A 7,755-nucleotide genomic window follows, 5' to 3' on the forward strand; every position below is an offset into this window, starting at 1 on the left:
AGGGTTGTTGTGAGGATGAAATACTGATGCATGGAACCAGGTTAGAGGCGTAACTATTATTATTCCTATGCTGTTCAGCTGCGATTCAGTCACCAGCCAGCAGCAAAAGGTGGGGAGAAGCAGATGAAGACAATGATAGCGATCATTCCTTGATGAAGATAAACCCACACAGAAAGGTCTGAGAGCGTTGCCCCACACTGCGGCAAACCTGTGGGTCGCCATTTATCACACGCATTGTGCCTGGAATGTGCCAGGTCCTGTGTCCTAAACACTGACATCATTCCTAAACCTCTTAGTGATGTCCATCTTGTAGAGAAGGGAAATGTCTTCTGAGGGTCCTGGTGGGGCTCGGCTCCGCCCGTCTCCCTCCGGCGTCCTGGCTGTCCTCTGGTCGCTCTGCTTCTGCATGGAGTCCTAACGTTAGGCAACCGCGCTGCGCTCCGTTTTTTGCACGGCTCAGATTCATTTCTGCTGTGGATGTGGGTTTATTTTGACTAGTTGGTAAATGAACAACTCATGAGGTAACTCGTGATGGTGAATCAAAGTGTGGGAGAAGAGAATAATGCCCTCCGTAGTGTTAGTGACGCTCAGAGAATTGCTCAATTCAGAAGTGATGTTCCCCAATTTATGCATTTTCTGTATTCGTCTGGAGATCAAGGAAGAAGTTTCAGTACTCTCAGTTTTTCAAAGCTGACTGTGGTTGAGGAAAGAAACGGAGGGTGTACAGTGTAAGTGTATTCTACGTTCTTGCAGTGATGTGTGGGTAATATTCTACTCTCTTCAGATTTCTTGTTGCTTTCCACACTTTGATATTAGTTATCCCTTTGATGGTGATCCATGTGATGTCTACGGCATGTGGGGAAACAATAAACTTGAGTCTGTCAGCCAGTGTTTCTCACATTAAATTTCCTTATGTTAATTGGAAGCTAGTTGTCGTAGAAAATGCTTTAAAAGTAGCACTTGGAAGATAGAGGTAGTAGCTGTATTTTTGCTGGTGTTTTTCCTTCTAAAAATTCAGAAACTTAAAAAAAATGTTGCATTATTATGGTGTCATATTTTGGTTAACAGAAAATTATCATAAATGCATTTCAATTTCCAAAAAAAATTACAAAATCACACAGAAAATGTAATTTCACTTTGCTGCTCACAGCATCATAGGAATTTACAGTGCTAGAACTATCAGTTCTGTGCTGGCTGTTACTAAAGTGCTAAGGCAATGTCGTATTAGCTGTGGTGAAGGGCTTGCTTTATGTACAGTGATTTTTTTTTTTACTTTCCTTGGTGGATGACTTTTATATTTTTTGTTCCAAAAATAAAATTAGCCATCGAAGAAAATGAAAGTTTTAACTTGGAGAATTTTTTTCTGTTTCACACATATACTTTGGAAAACTGTGCTGTCCATCACAAAAGAAGGATCTCCAGGAAGCTCATGGGAATGCTTAGTACGAAAAAACTGTGCATGAATTTCAGATTTTTTATGTGCCCCAAAATAAGCATCTGTCATTTTCACAGACTTTTTTAAAATAAAGACTTATATATTTTTATTAGAAAGGCAGATATACAAAGAAAAGGCGACACAGAGAGAAAGACCTTCCATCTGCTGGTTTACTCCCCCAAGTGGCTCAACAGTTGGAACCAAACCGATCCAGAGCCAGGACTCTGAAGCTCCTTCTGGGTGCGGGGTCCCAAGGCTTTGGGCCATTATCTTCTGCCTTCCCAGGTCACAAGCAGGAGCTGGGAGGGAAGTGGAGCAGTTGGGATATCAACCAGCGCCCATATGGGATCCCGGCACATGCAAAGCAAAGATTTAGCAATTAGCCTGTCATGCTGGGCCTGTCACAGACTTTTGAGGCACCATCATCCCATTCTACTGTTTGCTGTTGGTCACAGAGTGCATAACAAACCTCTTTATATGCTAGTCGTTCTAGTTCTGTCATGTTCTTTCAAGTGACTGAAGGAGGGCACTGCATGAAATATCCATTTATTTTATGGGCAATTTCCTGATAATGCAAATCTAAAGACTATTCTTACGTTTTTTTTACATTAGTATTTTGTTTATATGCTTATATACACAATTTTAAGAGCGTAAGGGGGGTGGTCTGGCACCGAATGGGCACTGGGTCATGTCCCAAATGTCCATTTCTGATCCAGCTCGCTGCTTATGGCCTGGGAAAGCAGTGGAGAATGACCCTAAGCCTCTCTCCATTCTGTAACTCTGCCTTTCAGATAAAAAGAAAATAAATGTATTTTTTAAGGTATAGAGTATAGTAAAATAGAAAGAAGCATGTCATATGTTGTAGAATGTTGAGGAAGTGATTCAGGGGATAATTTTGAAAAATTGAACCTGAAGAATGGATAAAGAAGTCTGAAAGAGAGAAGCAAGAAGTCGGATGGATGTAAGTGGATCTGCAGGTGCAGAGACCCAGAAGGGAGTATGGTAATCCAAGGTCCAAAAAACTTCACATTATGATAGGAATACAAGGAACAAAAGAGAATTATATATATATATATATATATATATATAATTATATATATATAATTATATATAAATATATATTTATATTTATATTTATATAAATATAAAGTATATATATATACTTGTATACAAGTATATATATATACTTGAAAATCAGAACTACAGAGTGAGAGATCTTCTATATGGCCACAAAAGCTGGAGTGGGCTGACCCGAAATCAGAAGCCAGGAACTCTTCCGGGTCTCCCACACCGGTGCAGGGTCCCAAAGCCTTGGGCTATCGTCCACTGCTTTCCCAGGCCATTAGCATAGAGCTGAATCAGAGCATTCAGAACTCAAACCAGCACCCATGTGAGACGCCAGCCCAAAAGCTGAGGGTTAGGTTGCAATGCCACCGACCAGCCCCAAGAGAGGTTTTTATTATTAGCTTTACTTAGGCTTTGAGATGGCACTGGAGAACCCTGGATGGTTTTAAGCAGGGGTGTAGTCACCTGTCCTGAGCAGTTTGAGAAGGATCTCTCTGACTGTAGTATATGAAAATCAAATTAAGGGCTTGCAACGCTGGAGAAAGACGATGGTGGTTTGAACTGGAGAAGCACTGAGTTGAAGAAACTGTGAAGCTAGAAGTGACAAGGTACTGGCTGAGGAGACACAAGCAGTGTGAGAGGGGTGGGCATTTGAGAAAGGAAGGATCAAGAGTGGGTTTTCCCTGAAGAGCGTAAACATGGGAGCCTTTGGGAAGGTTGAAATGCATGCATGGGAAGTGGATACAAAGGCAGGCCGTTTGACACGGTCACGATGGGCTCCACCTATCAGCTTTTCATCTGGTGTTTGTCTTGCTTGAGCTTGCTCTCTATAACTCCTGCCTTCCTACTGCTTGCTTCAACCTGTCTGGCTTGTAATATTTTGGAGGCATATTACTCTCTCTGGGTCCAATATCCTCACCCTCTGGTCAAAATTTGCTTTTTTGTTTTCCTCACCTTAGATGGGTATTGGTTCCGAATTACTGCAATAACAATTTCTCATGAACGTAGTGCTTAGAACTCTCACGCCTTGAGATCAGAAGCCAGAGTTTTATGGTAAGAAGCACAGTGCCAGGAGGGCTGTGCTGCTTCTGGTCTCTTCCACAGGGCACCTGCATCCTTGGCCCCCCACCCCCCGTCTTCAGTGCAGCATTTGAGAGCTCTGGCAGTCTTCTATCACCACCTCTTCTTCCTCTGCTTCAGCGGTGCTCATGTTGCCTTGTCTGGCTGTCCTTTCTGCATCCCTTTTCCTTGTTTGTTGTTAGGATTTATTTATTTGAAAGGCAGAATTAGAGAGGAAAGGAGAGGCATGTTCCATCCTCTGATACACTGTCCAAATGGCTGCAACAACCAGAGCTGGACCAGGCTGAATTCAAGAGCTTTGTCTGCATCACCCACGTGGATGACAGGGTCTCGGGGATTTAGGTCATATCTGCTGGTTTTCCAAGCACACTAGTAGGGAGCTGGGGCAGAAGTCAAGCAAGTGGGATTGACCCAGGATCCACACAGGATACCAGTACTGCAGGTGGCATTTTAACCCACTGAGCCAAGCACATCCCTATTCTATTTTGGCTCCTGAGATTACATTGGGCCCACTCAGCTGGTTTCCCTTATCAAGGTCCTAATATGACCAATCTGCAAGGTCCTTTTTGTCTGTATGAGTCATCTTTTCACTATTATAATGAAATTCTCTATTTTTGTAAAGGAGTTTACTTTGCTTCACAGTGCTAGAGGTGCAAGATCCAAGGCCTCATCTGCCAGTGCCCTTTCTTGGCAGTGGCATTCTCGCTGCCAGAGTCCCCAGGCAGAACAGAGCACCAAGGGCAGAGCCTTCATTGTGTGTCTTGCCCAAGGCACCTAGTTCAATAAAGGAGGCAGATGAATGCTTGTTGATCCAACGAATGAGTGCAACATGATAAACTTCTAGCCCAAATAATAATGTAGCCCCAGATAAGCAAAACTGATAGACCCAAGGAGGCAGGCATTGTGGAGCTCAGAGCTTGTGTTACATGGATTTCCGAAGGCTTAACTAGCGTGGTGGCTAGGTTACAAACTCTTGAGTCTCAATCAGGACGTATTTGAGCGTCCGCACAATTATGGTGTGGGTATTGTAAAAGTTCTACTCTCATTTTTTTAAAAGAAAAGATTTATTTTCTTGAAAGGCAGGGTGACAGAGAGAGAGGAAGAGTGAGAGAGGTGTTTTCCATATGTTGATTCATTCTGCAAGTGGCCTGAGTGTGGGCAGACCGAAGCTTGGGATCTGGAACTCCATCGGCTCTCCTGCATGGGCGTCAAGGGCCCAAGCACTGGGTACCTTCTGCTGCTGCTGTCTCAGCACATTATCAGGGGGCTGAATCAGAAGCAGAGCTGGATCACATGTAGGACTTAAACTGGTGCCTGGATATGGGATCAGCACATTAAGCAGTGGCTTAACCTGTGGTGCCACATTAGCCATTTTATATTCATTTGTAACCATATTTATTTTTATGTTGGTAAAAGAAACTTTCCAAATTATACTTGATGATGTCTGATTATTAATAGCCTTTCTTATCTCTTCTTAATTTGACAAATGATATTAAATGAGCTGTAATTAGGTCTCCTCATAGTATTAATAATAGCTCATTTGTTAGGCAGTAGTGATGTGTCAGTAATTTTATATGGGCCTTTTCATTTTTGCAACAGCCATCTGAAGGAGGTGGTGATCTCATTTTAGAGATGAGAACATTAAAAGTCAGAGAAGTTAACTACCTAGTGTATATTAGAACCGGAATTCATATGAGATGTGTCTGATCCTTTCAATCCTGTCTTTATAGTGAGTTACATTGCCACCCATTTGAAAATAAGTGGAATAGGTTTGGTATAAACATTAGTATTTCTATTTTCTGTTAGACAACTAGGTAATATTTAACTCCAAAAGATAAAGCTGCGCAACATTTTCTTCTATGGATAAAGCAAAAGGGGTTTAGCTGCTTTTCTAAAGTGTTCTTTAACTGCTTTTCTAAATACTATCAAATGCAGGATCTTTTGATGTTTGGACGAGGTTGTAGAGCAGTGTAATGATGGGTGTGTTCTCGCCACCTGTGTTGAAGTGAAACAGCTCTTGTGGAGTTGGAAGGCCCCTGTGCGTTCCTCCGTCTTGTCTTCCCCCTTGCCCTAAGCTGCAAGTAGTCCCCAGCACTGGGGCGTTGGCATCGGGCCCACTGCAGCAGCTGTCATATCTTGGCAGTTATCTGGTGCCTGAGAACTGTAGGGAAGTGTGAGTCAGTAGCATTCAACATTATTTTTTTTTTCTAAAAGAACACATTAATGTCTTTATGCTTTAGCTTCTCTACCTGATTGCCCACATATTTGTTTCAGGACTAAATTTTTGAATTATCTCCACCATGTCTCATTGTGAGGGAGAGCAATGAAAATGTGCAGTTTTAGAGCCTGCAGATAGGGGACCCCGAATCAACCCAGCTGGTTGACTATTTTCTCTGTTATGATTGAATTCAAATTGGAGTGAACAACCTGCATAGGTAATCCTGAGGACTCCATGGCGGAAGATGAGTGGGGTAGGTCTACACCCTGCTTATATTTCAGGCAAATGAACACTTGTTGTGTTTCTAACATTTTCTCTCGATTTTTTAAATTAATTTTTTCATGTATTTTCATTTTACTTGAACAGGCAGAGAGACAGAAGGCAGAGAGAAGTCATTCATGCACTGATTCATTGCCAGAAGTCATGGTTGGGGCTGGGCAAAGCCAGGGCCAGGAGCCAGAGATTCCGTCTAGACTTCCACGGGAGTGGCAGGGACCAGAAACCCGAGTTGACACCTGCTGCCTCCCAGGCTGTATATTAGCAAGAAGCTAGAATTGGGAGTGGGGGTGGGATGGAAATCCAGGCCCCCTGCAGTGGGATGCCTGGGACACAAGTGGTGTCACAACCACTGTGCCATTGTCCCCACCCGCACCTCCCCCACTCCACCACTGATTTTAAAAGTTCAGTTTAGTATTCTTTTTTTTTTTTTTAAGATTTATTTATTTTTATTGGAAAGGCAGATATATAGAGGAGGAGAGACAGAGAGGAAAATCTTCCGTCCAATGATTCACTCCCCAAGTGACCGCAACGGCCATGCTATGCCGATCCGAAGCCAGGAGCTTCTTCCAGGTCTCCCACACGGGTGCAGGGTCCCAAGGCCTTGGGCCGTCCTCAACTGCTGTCCCAGGCCACAAGCAGGGAGCTGGATGGGAATCAGGACCACTGGGATTGGAACCTGCGACCATTTGGAATCCCGGCAAACGCAAGGCGAAGACTTTAACCACTACACTATTGTACCAGGCCCTCAGTTTAGTATTCTTATGATCTACGCATCAATTTGCCTTGTGATAGATTCCCAGGAAGGTTGGATTATAGCTTGAACTCGGTCACTTGAGAGGTCAGCTTTTGCCCTGATGTAAATGAAAAGACTAAAGTTAGCAAAGAATTGTAATAAACTTTTCCAGACAGACGGGGCAAAAACAAAGACCAGTGTGTTGCTATTTAAAATGAGGTTCTGAAAATAGGATATTGTATGTTCAGGATAATTGTTTTGTAGGAAAAAGGAAATAGAGGTTGCAACTTTGAGGTACAGAGAGAGGTAATAGCTGAGCAAGGGCTAGAAACATGATGAGATCAGATACTGACCCAGCAAGGCAGCCAGTCTTCCTTGGAGTCAATTGCCTAAAACCCAAAAATGATTTCACACAGAGTAGTGAATGAGCAGAAACTGCCCAAAGCTGATTCTTAGCGTCTGAAACATGGTAAGTGCTCATCAATTAATTGACAATCGATTCATACAGTCTCATCAGCTTGTACAAAAATGTTCCAATAAAAGCTGATGTTATGTCTGTGGTAGCTTTCCATTTGTGAAAATACATTTAACTTACCTGGCTGCCATTTTAGTAAATAATTTATTCTTACAGGAAGTTCTGATGATTATGCTTTTATCTTCTTCCAAAAATAGTTCTTATTACCCAGGAGAATGGTTTGGAAAAAATTATAAATGAACATCCTCTTGCTGAAATTCCAGTGATCAAATGTTAAGCATAAATTCTTCATTTCTTTCATAAAAATAATTTTTGCTAAATTGTCTATTAAAAAGTGCAACGACAGAACATTCCTGTGATGGCTTCTTTGTGAACGTGTCACTGTTCCTGATTTGCACACGCCTTGTAATTTAGGCTTGCCTTTGTTATGGCTTGGCACTTCCAACTGTTCAAGCCCTTGTCAGATTCTG

Source organism: Ochotona curzoniae, unplaced genomic scaffold (assembly GCF_017591425.1).
Source record: "Ochotona curzoniae isolate NIBS_2020 unplaced genomic scaffold, NIBS_Ocur_1.0 contig_1014, whole genome shotgun sequence".
Classification (NCBI taxonomy): Eukaryota; Metazoa; Chordata; class Mammalia; order Lagomorpha; family Ochotonidae; genus Ochotona; species Ochotona curzoniae.